This window comes from Notechis scutatus, chromosome 3 (assembly GCF_049901735.1).
Source record: "Notechis scutatus isolate UNSWTSFEM ecotype Mainland chromosome 3, rNotScu1.2, whole genome shotgun sequence".
NCBI classification, from domain to species: domain Eukaryota; kingdom Metazoa; phylum Chordata; class Lepidosauria; order Squamata; family Elapidae; genus Notechis; species Notechis scutatus.
The window spans coordinates 17,782,569-17,799,989 of NC_142011.1; the positions used below are offsets into that span (position 1 = coordinate 17,782,569).

General features: G+C 38.6%; 1 protein-coding gene across 1 annotated transcript in view; it reads right to left on the reverse strand.

The window, feature by feature from the left end:
• The window catches only part of RTF2 (replication termination factor 2), a 69,536-nt gene that overhangs the window by 41,376 nt on the left and 10,739 nt on the right, over nucleotides 1–17,421 (reverse strand). The window lies entirely within an intron of this gene.

Here is a 17,421-nt window from a genome sequence, read left to right on the forward strand (position 1 = left end):
AAAAATAAAGTGCAAAACCAATATGATGATTGTAAACAAAGGGAAAAGAAATACGACAGAGAAGGGAAGCCGGTAAGGCAGAGGCTAGAAGAAGGGGGGTAGAAAGGTTTGTTGGGAGAAGAAAGAAAGGGAAAAGGTGGAGAAAAGCTACAATGTTTTGAAATTAAATGGAAAAAGGAATTTTTATGGATAATGGATAAAGTATAATTTTTTTTTTAAAAAAGATTTTGCAAGGTACATAAGATGAGATGGTAGTATTGCAATGGTTTAAGAGTTGATAAGAGATTAAAATGTTAAAATGTTTAAAAATGATTGGCTTTAAAACTTAATAATAGGAGAGGTTTAGAATATTGTTTTAATTAAAGAGTTTAATAAAATTATGGTATTGATGTTATTATAAAATTTTTATTATAGTATTTTTTTTAATATTTGGATTTATTGTCTAATTATGCACTTAATTGTGTTGGATGTATTAGTTAGATAGAATGTACCAAGCAAAATCTGATTGGGTATTAGATATTATTTTAAATATTAATTTGATTAACTTAGGGGGAGATAGAAAGGCATCATACTCTGATTAATGATTTCAGGAGAAACTGATTTTCTTTTTTTCATAAGGGATGAGACAAAGGGATGATAAAAAATGGACAAAAGATACAAATATAATGAGTTAAACTAAGATGATTAATTAAGGTAGAATTAAGAAGTGTGAAATATGTGGAGAAGTTAATATAGAAGGTTTAGAATGGTAAATAAAATAAGTAATGATATGTAAGATGAGCATGAATATAATTGAAGTCCAGGAAGAGAGAGACACCTGGGTCCAAGTTACTTTCCCAAAAGATTTTTTTTTATGTTTTGTGTGTTGTGTGTATATGTCTTTTAGGGGGAGAATTGGTAAAAACTTGTAGAAATATAGAATGAGAATAATGGTAACTAAGTCAGAAAGAATCAGATGAAATAATAATAATGATATTGAATAAGAGTAAAGAGAAGTAAAGGGAAATTGAATAAGAGGTTTTGGTATATTATATGGAAATGGTTTAAAACAGAATCATAATTTATCTGACTTGTTAAATTTACAATGGAAAAAGGTTTAAACATGTAATGAATAATGATAATTTGTGTGTTTTAAAAATTAATAAAACTTGTTTTAAAAAAAAAAAAAAAAAGAATCTGACTGCCTGTACGGAGCACCAGCTTGTCACTCCATTGAAGTGGTACTTATTTTATCTACTTGCATACAATATGCTTTCTAACTGTAAAGCAGGCTGAAGCTGAGATGAGTGATGGGAACTCATTCACCACACAACGCCATGGCTCGAACCGCCAGAGCTGAGACCATCTGAGCACACAATAGACACAAACTCAAAGTTAAGCGCACCAAAATTGAATGTAGGAAATAAGACTTCAGCAACAGAGTGGTCAATGTCTGGAATACTCTACCTGACTCTGTGGTTTCTTCCCCAAATCCCAAAACTTTAACCTTAGACTGTCTACTGTTGACCTCACCCCATTCCTAAGAGATCTGTTAGGGGCGTGCATAAGCGCACCAACATGCCTACCATCCCTGTCCTAATGTTCCCCTTTATTCATATCTCCCTTATCATTAAGCCACTGAGATACTATTGCCCATCCCAGATTTAGACCAATTCTTAATCAAAGCAATACAGCTATTAAAGCAGTATCAACCAGATGAAGAAAGGAAAATGTGGCCTGTTTTTTACACTCAGGCTGAAATGGATGGAGAGGCGTTCAATTGAATCAAATTCTTCTTTCTTTCCTTCCTTTATTTATGTTGAAGGAAGGATGTCATTTTGTAATTCAACAGATGTTTCTTCTTGCCAAGCATTGAAGAATTGTCCTTTATTCTTCATACTTGCCACATTGTGTACCGGTAATGAGGCGTATCCTACTTTTATAGCTGGACATAGCATTATATATTTTCAATGAAATTCATTCACTGCTTGAAAATATCTCGTTACAAGAAAGATGTGGAGGGCCTTGCCAGCAAAAGAGTTCATCGAGAAGTTGATGAAACCTTCCATTTCAGTTACCTCTGGCTTAAGTCAAAAGGCCATTAATTATTAAACATTTTCCTACAGCTATGAGTATTTTCTTCAGCAGCTGTGCTTATTTTAAATAATCTCTAACCTTCTATTGGTCATTTGTTCCATTATTTATGTGAGAAACTAAGCCCAAAAAAAAACCTTAAAAGGAAAGTAGTTATTGTTTTTCAAGCATAAACCATCTATTTCCTCCCACCCTGGAATTGTAGACATAATTTAGAAGGATTTCCTTCCTTGAAAAACAATGGATGGCAATGATTTATCCACTAGGTTTATGTTACACAAACTGGCTGAAAGCTGATATTGCAATGGAGAACTCTTCTGAAGTATAACAGTAATTTTGAAGTCATTTTCATATAAATATACCATAAAATATCAGCAATGCTTTTGACATCACTGTAGTTTTCAAGAAAATACAAATGATACACATGACTCCTCTTGAGAGGGATCATGAAAAAGAATAGATAAGGGACTTCCGGTTTGAGCCTCTTTGTGGACAACCGAAACCGTGATCGTGCGCAGTTTCAATCTGTGCTCGCCGCTGGAGCGCCCCGAGCCGGCTGGTTTCGGGGCTAAGCTACCCCGTAGAGGTGGTGAAGAGGGGGGAGACTGCCAGCAGGGTTGAGGAGAGAGCCGCATCTCTCCTCTTCAGCTGGCCATTACTCCCTTTCCCGAAGGCGGTTGCAGTGGTGGTCAGAAATGGCCATCTCAAAGAAGAACTCGACCGGAAAAGAATGTGCAGGAGGAAGATAAGAAGAGAAAGTTTTGGTTGACCAGGTTAAACTGCAAAAGCAACAACTAAGGTACCCTGGAATTTAAACTAAAAAAAAAGTAACATTGTTCCCAAAGAAGACTTTGAAGCAGCGAAGGAGAGAGAAAAGGGAAAGGATTTGGTTTTTCTTCTTCTCTCCCTTTCCCTATACTGACAGCTAAGAGATTTATATAAGAAATTGGAAAAAAATCCACTTTGACATCAATAGGCATTTAAGCTGAAAATAAAATGTCAAAGAGATAATAAAGATTTCTGGATACTTAAAAGCTTTTAAAAGCAGGAAAGGAGAGAAAAAGAATAAAAGGGCAGAAAAAAGGGAGGAGACTGGAAAAAAGGGAGGAGACTGCCTGGAATTAAAAGGAATCTAAAGTAAAACCTCAACAAGACTTCTAAAAGATACATTTTAACTGAAACTTGGCAACAAAGTAGTAGAACCCCAGGAAGAGAAAGTGAAAAAAAGAAGCATGAAGAAACAGCTTGGGAGTATTTGGATTATTTGTTGATCTCTGGATTTTTGGTTATTGCATTTGAATGACTAAAATCAATCGGGTGGTTGTTTAAAAGTGTTTAAAATGGCACTACTTTTAGATGAACTGAAAATGGAACTTAAAAAGTACAAAGAAGATGCACAAGAAGGGAGAGGTTATTTTGGCTTCGTATTTCAATTCTTAGAAATGGAGATCTGGAACTATGAGAAGCAACAAGAAATGCCTGCAGAACAAGAAGACTGGGACAAAGAAGAAGCCACCTTTAATGAACAAGTAATTTTATGTGGGGGGAAGGAAAGGGGGAAAGAGAATGAAAAGTTTAAGATTTGAAAAAAGAACCAAGAAAAGGAAGAATAGTTTGAAAAATAAGTATAATATTAGAAAGCAACAGAAGATGGGAACACAGAAGAGAGAATTAGAAGTAGAGAGACAAGGGGGTAAAAAGGGGAGGGAGAAGAAGAGAGGGAAGAAGGAAAGGAAAAGAAGTTATAAAGGACAGAAACAAGATATGGAGAAACAAGGCCTATTTAGAGATAATGGGTGAAAATTTAATTGAAAAAGGGATTCTGCAAAAGTACATAAGATAGTATTGTTACATTAGAAATAGAAATAATTTTAGAAAATATGAAACAATGTATGATTAAAATGATGGATAAAATAGTTATTGTAATCTAGTGAAATGTTTGTTAATAAATAAATGAAATAAAATGAATGAGAGAATTGAAGTAGGAAAGGATGGAAACATTTTAATTATTTAATGCTTTATAAAATATAAGGGAAGAGAAATGGGGGAAAAAAATTAATTACGGAAAACTTATAAGTGTTCCCAAGGAAGTATGATATTTAATTGAAAAGAAATGTTAAAGATGTTAAGACTTTAATGAATATTAATGATAGAACTGAATTGGAATGGAATGAGTGTTTTAATTACATATATTTATAATCACTTTTTAAGAATATAGTGTGTATTTTAAGAATGTACCAAGTAGAATTCGATTGGAAGTTATGTATTATATTGACTGTTATAACCTCAAGGTATATATTGAAGCTTAAATAAGAGTTGAATGGATAAAATTAAAAGATATAAAGGTGTCATACTCCAATTAGTAACTACAGGAGAAAATTTGTTTCATGAGAAAAGAAATTATGAAATTGAAACAGGACAGACAAAAGTATAAATATAATGATTTGAATTGAGATAATTAAAATAAAATTGAGAAAATTAAGAGAGGCAAAAAACTATGTAGAAAATGTAAAACAGTAATAAGATATGGAATAGAACATAAAAGTGAGCATGAAATTGAGTTTGTGTCTGTATGAAGAAGTGTAACCCGGGACCATGCTATTTTCAAAAAAGATGTTTTATTTGTATTATGTTTTTTGTGTGTGTGTGAAAACCAAAATAAAATTTTCAAAAAAAAAAAGAAAAGAAAAGAAAAAGGATAAGGAAATAAAACAAACAGAACCCTTAGAGGAACAGAGAAATATTATCAGGATGAGGGGCACTGTTTATTTTCCTTTTCCAAAGCAAATGGTTGTGCTTTTAAATTAGCAATTTCTAAGGGCAAAGTGTATTTTAAAAATCATTAGTACCTTTCGGTATGCCTAATAACTTCTCTGGGTAAAGTTCAACAATTAAGTTAGAGATGTTGAGTTACTTTCAAACTAACAATGGTTTCCAAGATAAACCCTGATTACCAATTCTCCTCCCACTGCCTAAATTGGAATTCAGTAACTATATTTATCCTTAAATTACTAGGGGAGAGGAATGGTAGACGATACAATTAATCCCCAGGACTTTTCGTATATAACATTTACTCTACTATTTACTCAAATCAAAGTAAGTTGATTGCATAAATTAGAGTTCAACAACTATATTTATCCTTAGGAAAGGAATGAGCAGATGATACAATTAATTCTCAGGATATATTGCATACAATAATACAGTTTTCTAAAATTTTCTCAAATCAAAGTAAGTTGATTTAGGTTAAAAATTGTGAAGAACAATAATGTAGCTTGTTTTATTTGATTTACTTATCAAATTTATATTGTTCCTTTGACAGAAAAGAATTTGCACCAATTAATATTTGATATGTTGTATATCAACATTACTATTATCTACCAATAGACAGTTTGGTGTTACAATGGGCGCATTGACCACAGTGGACTGAAATTTAATGGAAATTTACCTCCAAAATATACATAGAGCATTGGGTTGCCTATTCCTGCTACACAGGCATTTGCTTCTGATCAAATAGAAACCAGTCATGTTTACAGAACATCACTGACATAAATAGAATATTTAGAACATTTCCGTTTGTATTCTCTGTATAAGAAACATGGCAAAGAACTTCTACTTGCAAAGCAAAGCTGAGTTGATTTAGGGCTCCTTGCCCTCAGTAAACCCAGCTGGACAGACTATAATTTTGCCTTTGCTAAACAAGCACCCAGTTCATACGAAGAAGTAAAATTCAGAATGAAGATTTTTGAATATTTGAAATGTGTACACACCATTCTGCACAGAAGTCTAGAGGTGAAACTCTATTTTAGGGGGAAAAAACTTCTGTACTGTATCAGAACTTATTAGCTGTACAGGAATGAATCTTTGCTGCCTGTAATACAGTAATATTAATCTATCATTCTACTATTAAAAGTGGCACGTCACAGTCACCATGCCTGAAATTTTTCATATGTCAACACTCCTCATTTAAAGTTTGACGAAGATTCTTGTTTGTTCTGTTGGAAGGGCTGTAGAATAGCATCTCAAATACTTTTTGATAAAATGTTTTATATAGAATGTAGAATGAACAGAGGCAATACATGGACCATATGAAGAGTAAGTAAGGAACAAACTAATATCAATTACGAGAAGATGTTATTTATAAATGTTTATGAACAGACAGCTCAGTTATTTATATTCATTTATGAAAGACATTTCTGTAAGACATGTCATTGCTTCCCCTAAGATATAAGATGAGACTGGACAACATTTGTCTGAAATGGTATAGGGTCTCATATTTGAGCAGGGGGTTGGATTAGAAGACCTCCAAGGTCCCTTCCAATTCTGTTATTGTGTTAAGAAAACTCAACACAAACCATCACAAGATTAATATTATGCAATTCATTAGAACCTCTCTAAATCATGCAGGTTTTTAACAAGGAAAACAATTTACTGGATATTTTAAGTCTAGATTTTTTTTAAGGTTAATAATAAAACTGGAAGCTGGCACAGTTGTTTTAGCAGATGTATTTTAAAATGCAGAGGCCTGGATCCTGCTCAGCAACCTGGTTGTTGCATTTTGTACCCAAACAAACAAAAACATTGCCCCAAATATCACATGAAACATGCATCCAACATAAACATCATAAAATACAACATATAAAATTCAAACAAAAATTGGGAAATAGAAAAGAAATGAAAACACAAAGCAAGATAGCATCACATATAAACTTAAGAAAAAGTCCTCTAAAATAATACAGTGTTTAATATTTTCCGGAAAGCTAACAGGGCAGGGGCACATGATGGTCCAAAACAGCAGCATTCTCACTTAAAAGCTATACTTTTTCACTTCAGGACCCTCAAACTTCTTACAATATGGTTATATTAGTTGCTTTTTTAAATAGGTTATGCTGATGCTAATTGAGGCAAATGGCCCTGAAGATATCCTACTACTTACCGTGTTTCTCACAAAATAAGGCCGGGCCTTATATTTTTTTTGACCCCCCCAAAAACGGCTAGGCTGTCTTTTCGGGGGGGGGGACTTAATTTCCTCCCCCACCTAGGGAGGCCCATACGCACGTACCTCGCCATGAGGCCGCTTCTATCGGCCGACGAAAGCTCCTCGAAGGCAGAGTCTCCAGCCGCTTCAGGGCGAGGCGTGGCTGCCCGTGTCCCCTCGCCATTAGGCAGTCTCTTTCGGACGATGGAAGCTCCCCAAGTGCAGTCACCAGCCACTTCGATAGGCCGGCAGAAGCGGCCTCGGGGTGAGTGCACACATTTTGGGGGCGGGGCTTAATTTCACCTCATGCCTAGAAATCATGCTGGGCCTTCCTATTGGTGGAGGCCATATTGTTGGAGAAACACGGTATCTTTGGACAGTTGCAGCCAGGCCTCTCACACCCCAACACCTGCCTTGCCAGCTCTCTTCTTCTGCGGCCACTTGCCATTGCTTGCCTGTGTCATCCCCGGCCTCCGTTTCGCTGTCACAGGCCCTTCAAGAAAGGCCTCTGCCACCGAGAAACAAGGTCCAGATTGACGTGTGCATCAACCCTGGCCTCCGTTTCGCCATCAGAGGCTCTTCAGGAAAGGCCTCTGACAGCGAAATAGAGGCCGGGGCGACACACACATCAATCCAGACCTCATTTCTGGATTGCAGAGGCCTTTCCTGAAGACGTCTGATAGCGAAACAAGGCGGGGGGTGATGCGCACGTCAACCCGAAGCCTGTTTCTCGGCTGCAGAAGCCTTTCCTGAAGGCCTCTGGCAGCAAAATGGAGGGTAGGGACAATGCGTGTAAGTGGTGACAAGCGGCCACAGAATAAGTGGGCTGGCAACGGGGTCCTGCTGGGTGGGGTTGTCGATGCCGCCGCCGCAAGGTGAGTCAGTGGAAGACATCCCCTGAAAATAAGACCTACTACCTTTTCTGGTGGCAAATATGTGTGTGTGTGTGTGTATGTGTGCGTGTATGTATGTGTGTGTGTATGTATGTATGTAAGTAATTAGGATTGGAATCAAAGTAGGGCAGCACCTCCAACCTCCAGCTCACAGAGACAACTCAAGGGGCATTGTTGATGGTATGAAAGATTCCAAAATATCTCACAGGATCAACATTGTGCTTTCTTTCTTTCTTTCTTTCTTTCTTTCTTTCTTTCTTTCTTTCTTTCTTTCTTTCTTTCTTTCTTTCTTTCTTTCTCTTTCTTTCTTTCTTTCTTTCTTTCTTTCTTTCTTTCTTTCTTTCTTTCTTTCTTTCTTTCTTTCTTTCTTTCTTCCTTCCTTCCTTCCTTCCTTCCTTCCTTCCTTCCTTCCTTTCCTTTCCTTCCTTTCCTTTCCTTTCCTTTCCTTTCCTTTCCTTTGCTTTTTTCTTTCTCCTTTACCTCCCTCCCTTCCTCCCTTCCTTTCTTTATGCGGGATAACAGCCATGAAGCAACCAAGACTGATATATTCCCCAAATCGTCAGGCTGGAAAACTCCTGCTTGATGCCTCACTTGGCATCAATTAAGGAACATTTGTATGATTAGGCTGGAGAGGCGGGGGCCCATGGAACAATGATATGATTCAGATTCAATAGAGATGATGATAAAAAAAATACAATGGAGATCCAAGGCAAACAATACAAGCTGAGTGGAACAACTTAATATGAATGTGTCAGAACAGTGCTAAATTGTGTGAGCCCGAGGTTCTTTAGTCCACATCCTTAGTGTAACTAGAGGTGATAAATAAATCAAGAGCACTTAATGATCCTCAAATAATCTCAAGTGCCGGATTTTTTCAATGCAGCTTTCAACTAGTGTCAGTAAGTAAAGTCAACGTCTAACTAAAATCTAAAGGATGCATGATTTTAAAATAAAATAAAATAAAACTTAACCTTGAGACTAAAGAGATTGGAGATACAGCCTATAAATACTGGTAGCCCTCAACTTACGACCACAATTGGGTTCAAAGGTACTTTTTTCAAGAGGCAACTGGACTTTCTGGTTTTTCTTTTCTTGGATGCTTCTCATCCAAGAAGCTTCTTCAACTCTGACTGGATGGTGGGGAATGGAAGGACAATTGTTACTGGGACAATTGGGCCCCAAATTTCTGATGTTAAGTGAGATATTTGTTAAGTGAATTTTGGCCCGCTTTATGACCTTTCTTGTCACGCTTAAGTGAATCGCTGCAGTAGCTACATTAGTAACATGGTTGTAAAGTGAATCTTAACTTCTCCTCTTGACTTTGCTCCTCAGAAGATCGCGAAAGGTGAGCACATGACCCCAGGACACTGCAATAGTTCTAAATATGTGTTCTGACCCAAATCCTTTTCCAACAAGACAAACAATAACCAAAGGGAACATAAACCTTTTAATGAGTCTTACGAATCCCCAGTTAAAAGGCTGCTGCAAACTAATTAGGTTTGGCACAAACCTTGCCAAAACTGTACAAGACTGCCAAGAATCACAGATAAGAAATATTTCACAACACAAGAATCTTCAAATACCAACTTAAAATACTGTAATGTCCAGGAGGTTGAGTTTCAAAACGTCTTTGCTTCCTGCAAAGAACATTCGCTTCACAGCTGGCTTTTATCTTCTTGAAGGAGGGGCTATTACCTTGCAGCCTTACTCCCGAGTCGCCTGTGCTGTTGCAGCTGCTCTTTCCTGCGAGCAATCCTACGAGCACGCGCACTTGGCACAGGCTCCTCAGGAACTTCCTCATCACTGCTGCCAGCCCCCACTCCCTAATGGTCCTGGCCCCTCATCTGAGTCTTCGCTCTCCTCAGTTGTCCGCACCTGCTGCCGGCTAACCACAACAATATGAGTCGAATGCCAAGCATCTGAATTCTGATCAACGTGACTACGGGGATTCCACAATGGTAGGAAATATGAGAAATGGTCCTAAGTCACATTTTTCAGTATCGTTGTAACTTTGGTCATTAAATGAACTGTTGTAAGTCGAGGACTACTTGTATTATATATCATACCTAAGAAATGAAGTATATCTAAAGTGCGTGTACCTCACTGTGGTGTGGCTTTTTTTTCTTTTCTTAACAAGTTCAGATTGGGCTGAGTAAATGTCTTTAAAGATTTCAAAGAGAGAGCACACTTGGGGAATAGTGCTAATTGCTAATAAAAACAAACAAACAAACATTAACTACCAGAAACATAGCAACCAACTCCTATAGGACACATTTGTCTCACAAATGTGTCAGCAGTCTTACTTTTGTAGATAACTAGTGGTTTGTTTTCATTTTAACAGAGCAAAAAAAAAAATCCCTCATGAAATTACAAAATTATTATTTTGATTTATTAATGAGTGTATTTGACACCTTTGTTTGCATTCCTCTGAATCAAAGAAAGCCTGTTCTTTGCCAGGCCAACCAGGAAACATTCTCTCTACCTAAATACAGGATCAAATCAAAGAATCAGAGGCCTAGAAGGGACCTTGGAGGTCTTCTAGTCCAAATTCCTCCCTTTCTGAGGCAGGCTCAAGTTCAAAAAATTCCATGAAATTCTAAAAAACTGAGGATACTCAACTTGGGCTTTGTCTAATTGCAAACGTGTGTCTGTCCTGCATGGTGTAAACCATTGGGTAATGAGAAACCCACTTTTGTTACTTATTCAATAACCCATTTTGAAATATACATGGTTTACTGTGATGTGTAAATCAGGATTTTTGTTTCAGTTAACTAAGTTCTGAGCTTTTTGAAAAGAGTTTTTGGGATAACTGTATTGAACTACACAACTGTTGTTGTTTTTTAAGTTATCTACTGGCAAGAGAAAATAAATTAAAATAATTAAATTAAGCGGGCCCACCTCAGAATTTCTATCTGAAGCCCACAATTACATTATGAATTATTAATAATAGGCTGTTTTAAGTCTGAAAGAAGAGCATATGTTTGTTAATTTGAAATTTTCATTTTAAAACAATTTACAATAAATCTACTGCCAATTGAATATACTGTAGTTGACTTGCTTAGGATAAGACTGGTTTCAACTTACGCCTTCTTCATAAGGTAGTTGTAAATAGCATGGCCTTGAAAATACTTTGGCTCAAAGGTGTGCAAATGCCCGATAATGTGAAGGTATATATTAAAGCACACAGTGAATGTCATGTAAAGTATGGCTTCAGAAATGTATATTTCCCCAGGCTCAACTGATCACATCCCAGTACACTGCAGAATGTATTAATCTTTAACACTGTTATCTCTGTGGCACATTATCTTCAGCTTCTTTGCTTTTGCTTATCAACTTTTGACTTTGAGATGTTGGATTCAAAGAAACAGGGAGATAGGGAAACTTTTGTTTGCTCTATCTTATCTCATCCTCCCTTCCTCACATCCAGTAGGCAAGCCTACATTACAGGGCCTTGGGGTGAAAGTGATATAGTCACAGTGCCTTCAAATGAACCAATATTTATTTACATGCTGCTGTATTAGTCAGGCAGTATCTCAATTAAGGGAAAACTTTAGTTTGGAGAGTTAGGAACGAATCAACTCATATTTATTCACAATGACACAACTGGTTTGCCAGCATCCATCCTTCCGAGGTGGGTAAAATGAGGACACAGATTGTTGGGGACAATATGCTGACTCTGTAAACCACTTAGAGAGGGCTGTAAAGTGATAAATAAGTCTTATTGCTATATCTTAATGACTAAACTACTAAACAATTTAAAATCTGCTTTAAGAGATTTTTATATGTCCTTGTCTGACCATAAGGCTTCATAAAATTTTAAATATCTAGGTTTTTTTTTCCCCCTCAATAAAGTCAAGCTGGTGCACATAATTCTCATTTTAACCTTAAACACTGTAAAATGAGAATATTAATTCTGCTTTTTAGGCTGCTTTTACTGTCTATTCCTTCAGTTTGTTTTGAAATAGATTTTTATGTGAAAATTATCATTTGAAATGAATAATCTGTGAGGATGTTTCAGTACCAAACATTACTGCAAGATTTCATAAAATGAGATGAAATACATGAAAATGTAAACAAACACTAGGAAGTTTACAGCAGAAGACAGCATGTCCTGCATATTTGTTGGAATTCAGAAATGTTTGGACATTTTTCCCACACTTAGTGAAAACACAGATATATCTAAAAGAAGACAAGACTCCCAATGTAACTTAGTATGCATTCTGTTTAACGAAATCCAGAAAGATGAATTAGCTAATCAGTCCTCTGCCTATTGAGGACATACCTAATTTCCAGAGGGACACCTAAACCCTAGATCAGGGGTGTCAAATTCAGGGCCTGTGGGCCGGATGTGTCACATGCTGGCCACGCCCACCTGCATTTTAGCGAAGGGAGGAAAAAATCACGATACGTCTGTGAATTTGACAGGCCTGCCCTAGATGAACCGGTACAGAAGGGGAAAAAAGTTCCTATGAACTTTTTTAGATACAGTTTTGTTTTTGAGAAGAGAAGCTGCCAAGTTGCCAAAATGTTGTAGTACCATAGCAAATTTCCTTAGTTCTCAACAGACCCTGCTGCCAAGCAAGAAGAAGCTGAAGGGAAAGGCCTGGAAAGATCAAGAGTGAGGTTACGAAAAAAAAAGAAGAAACCTACAGTTAATAGATACCTGACAGAACAGCGGTAGTGATGGAGGCAATTTATTAATACTAATAAGGGCTGCTAATTAATTAATTAGCACTATCAGGGCTGCTTTGGTAGCCTTTTACATACTAATCTTTGACTTACAACCAGTCATTTAGCGACTGCTCAAAGTTACGATGGACCTCTCTGGGAATACTTAAAAGCCTGATTCCAAAGTTCTTCCCCCCGTGGTCATGTGATCACACATTGGGTGCTAAGCACCTGGCTAACATTTATGGGCATTTGCAACATCCCATGTTACATTTTAGAATTTTGCCAAAAACTGGCATTTACTTCCGGTTTTCAGCAAAAGTAGACTATAGAAAATCCATTGATACGCTTAATGACCATAGCACTTGCTTAATGCCGCCCGCCCCCCAATAATCTGGGTCCTCATTTTACCAACCTCAGAAGGATGGAAAGCTGAGTCGACCTCGAGCCCCATTAGCATCGAACTCCAGACTGTGGGCCGAGTTAGCTGCAATACTGCATACTAACCTGTTCTGTCTCACCTTTCTTCTTTCCAAAAAGATGAAAGAGAACAAACTCATACAAACACAGGCAGGCAGGCTGGCTTGGACTTCACAGAGTTAATTCTTTGGAACTGATAATGTCCTTGGCATTCCAACATGCTCTAAGTCCGAACTGATAACAAGTAAAAAGCTACTTACAGAAAATTACAAGGCAGACCACAAAACTCATTCACAAAGAAAACCTGAAGTAAGATCAAACAGGCATGATATTCCCCTCTGAAAAAAAATCGGGGCCGGCCAAAAGAGACCCCGCGCCATGAGCCAAGAAATTGCACACACAACACCAACGCTACACACCCTTCCTTTCCAGCCGGTCACGTGTGGATCAGCTCCAGAGCTGGGCAGCCGCTTCCTGGGGGCGGGGCCGAGGCCGCCGCCCGGGAGCGCCCGCTGCTTTCCTCGCCAGGGCCGGGCGGTGGCGTGTTGCACGGAGAGACGGATGGTCCGTGGCTGCCCAGCTCCCTTTCCTGCCGCTCAGCGGCTTCCGCTTGCACCGCCCAGGCTCCGCTCAGGTGTCCGGCTGGGGCTGTCAGGAGTTGCTACCGCCGGCGCGGCTCACAGCGACTCCAGTCCCGCATTGCCTTGGGAAGGGAAAGGCAAAACCGGAGCTGCTGCGCCTGGAGCCTCCGGTGCCGCTGCTGCTGTTGCAAAGCGCCGCTGCGGCTCTTCCTTTTTGCCTTTCCCTTCCCGAGGCAACGCGGGACTGGAGCCGCGCCGGTGGTAGAAACTCCTGACTCAGGGGGCCTCCAAGGGGAGGGGAAGGAGGAGAAGAAGGGGGGGGCATTTCCAAAAAAATCGGAATTCCGATTTTAATCGGAAGAATATCATGTCTGATCAAACTTTGTCCCGTACAAAGTTCCAGCCGACAACACACCCACTTTTATCCCCTGTGGGGTGTGGCTCAATGACTCAGCTCATACTCTGACCCTCCCACTCACATTTCTCCCTACGACGCTGCTTAGGATCAAGCCAACATTCATCCTCTTGACTCCCTGTCAGGGGCTGCTCCGATATGCCTTCCTCCTGATTAATCTCAGGCTGTTCCTCTCGGTTGTCTGATGAAACCTGAGGCATTATCAGGGAGAAAGGCATTGCCAGAGAGGAAGGTCCTGGGGAGGAAGGCATTCCCAGTTCCTCCTCCTCGTCTTCCAAGTCCCCTTCCTCTAACAGCACAGGCTCGGGAATCGGAGCCACAACACTAACCATTGCACCTCCAGGGTCCTTGATAGTTGTTTTTATATTACATTTCATAAATTCTTATGCAAGATCGTTTCGTAAGCTGCGTTGAGAGCCTCAAGGGCTATAAAATAGATATCAACTTTTTAATTTAAAAAATCTATTGCCCTAATAAAGTTTCTCTGTCACAATATTTCTTCTCTGAAATGAAGTTTCGACTGGGATCGACAATCGGTTGATTAAGAAATCAAAGGTAACACAAGCTGTAAAAATTCAGAAATACTAGTACTAAAAACAAAGAGTTCTACCAATATCCAGATGTTTCAAATTTGGTCCCTCCCCAGCAACCCTAATCTAAAACAGCAACCACACACACTATATTTAATCTTTTTTTTCTACCCCGCGGGAGACGCAATCAAATAATTTGTTAAACCTTTTCTCTTCCAAACAGGATAGTAACAAGCTTGAGCAGACCATCCCTTCTGCACATACCCCCTTGCATAAATCCAAGGCAAGTGATTAAAGATAAGGTTCTTTCAATGGTTCAAGGGAGCTTGTTATTAGGGCACCAAGATAATTGTGGGGGGAATGGGGAAAGAACAGAGAGAGAAAATATTTGCCTTTACTCCATATGTACAATATACAGATTAACTTTAAGATCAACTTCAGACCAACAATCAAGTAAGAAATACTCCAATCAAGAAACTGCCAAAGAGCCATCAGTAAATAGGCCAACCAAAGAATCTCCAAGACCGATCCCCACCCACACAGACAGGCAAGTCACCAGAATGTAAACTGACAGCAAACAGTACTACTTACTAGCACTGATGATGTTATCTAGTTAGGGTAATGAAAGGTCTGCAAGAAAACAAACAAGCTCAGAGAGCACCAAGGACTCCTCCTTTCAACCCTGAGCTATAAACATCCTCCTTTATTGGTACACTATACTTACTCTGTATCTGCAATCATCAACATACAGTACAAGAATGATGTGTATCCAAATGCTACAGTGAAGGTGCAAAAATATAGCCTAGGGCTATTTATAGCTTGACAACATCCTTTTGATGGCTCCAAGAGTTTCTTCTGCAGAATGTGTAAGTCTGATGTTTTCAGTCTTTTTCTCTTTTTCAGTTACGGTGGAAAATGAGTGCCAAAGGCTAGGGAAATGCTTAATGTGAGCATTTCATCCCTACAATACCCCAACAAAACAACACCAAACCTGCCTTTACTCACTTTTGAAGTACCAATTTGGTACTTTGTTATGTCACACAAAGTGTCAAAGTTACAGGAGTGCTACATCCCTTTGCTGCAGGGTCAGCTGTTCCTATTAAGTATTGCATCTAGCCATGCATCCATCACTGTCTTCCTTCTCGTTTTTTCCCCAGGGAAAACAACTGTCCAAAAGCTCTACAAGACATGTCCATCAGCATGCCCACCAAAGCATGGCCTTACTATGAAGAAGCTGTCTACTCATGTATTAGAACAAATCTCAAAAGGGAAAGCCACAGTTTCATGGAAAGCCTTTCTATTTTAGCTATTTGCCTCATCTCAGGATAACAGAATATTGAAAAAAGCCCTCTCTAAATTACTTAATCAAGGGCAGGGAAGCACTAGACTGATAACATTGCATAAGAGGAAACTAAAGAAATTGCAGAGCTCGGTAATTTTATACATATATACTCTATACACATTTATTTTTAGCAATTCTTTCACTAGAATTTGAGTCTGGATATTGATGTCTGACAAGCCACTCTCTTCTTTCAGATCTAATTTTCTTTTAAAATGTAGGCATTGATCAGAATTTGAAAAGAAAGTCAACCTTCTGCAACACACAAAATGATCACTGCAAATGCAATTAATGATACAAAGAACACTCATAATCTCTATTTCCAAGAAATATTTTAAGATGATAATACAGTAATTAATACAACAATGTCTGTCACTTTGATTTCTTTCTCTCAATCATCTACCAATCAAATGGCCTCAGCGAAGAGTTCAACTGCAAGGATGTTTAAACTTGTTTTGTGAAGGATCAGGAGAAATAAAGATGAGAACTGCTATAGCTAAAGCAACCATGTCAAAACCCTGCATTTGTTGTAAGCCCCCCCCCCCCCCCCCCCCCCCCCCCCCCCCCCCCCCCCCCCCCCCCCCCCCCCCCCCCCCCCCCCCCCCCCCCCCCCCCCCCCCCCCCCCCCCCCCCCCCCCCCCCCTATGTAATGATTTGTTTGTTGTTGTTTTAATAAAACTTGTTTTTAAAAACTTTTAAAAAAACCCTGCATTTGTTGCAGTAGTAAAAAGAAAACAAATTTAGAAACCACACTATTGGGTGCTCTGTTCATTTTAAATGTGGTCAACCACAGAATTTATGTTACTATGAATAACTAGAACCATGAAAAGCCAAAGATGTCCATATTGCAAAGTTATTTAGTGGGTTGGTTATGGAATACAAAAGTGGTTTACAGCATAGACTTTATTGTCAGGTGCAAGCAACCAGATCCACACATGCAAAGTTTAAGCTGATACTTCAATAGTTCAAAACATTCTCAAAGATCCCTCTCATTCCGGCACCCTTTTTTTGAACTATTACCATCTGGCAGATGGTACAGGATAATAAAAACAAGGACAAATAGGCTGAAAAACAGCTTCTATCCCAGGTCAGTAACTCTATAGAATTCTACTGTATACTGCAATTTTAATGCAATATCAGGGGTTTTCAATTCAATGTATAGAATGTGAAGGATGTGTGTTTGTGTTTATTTTCAGTCATAATGTACACTGAAGATGGTATTTGATTTCATTGTACGAGGTGCAATGACAATAAAGTAAACTAAACTAAACTAAACTACTTCACTATATGTCTGTTACACAGAAATATCTCCAGTCTGCTTGCTTTTTCTTGGGAATAAACTGATAAAGACTCTTTGGAGCTGGAGATGGGAGTGGTTAGTCCTGGACCTCTTGTGGTTGCACAATGATTTAAGGCTAACCTTTCATTTGAGTCCTCCTGCCTGCTTACCTGGACATTTCCTGAAACACGAAAGAACTAAAACTTCAAAGACCTGTGGAATCAAAGTGGCACTAGATCTATAGCAAC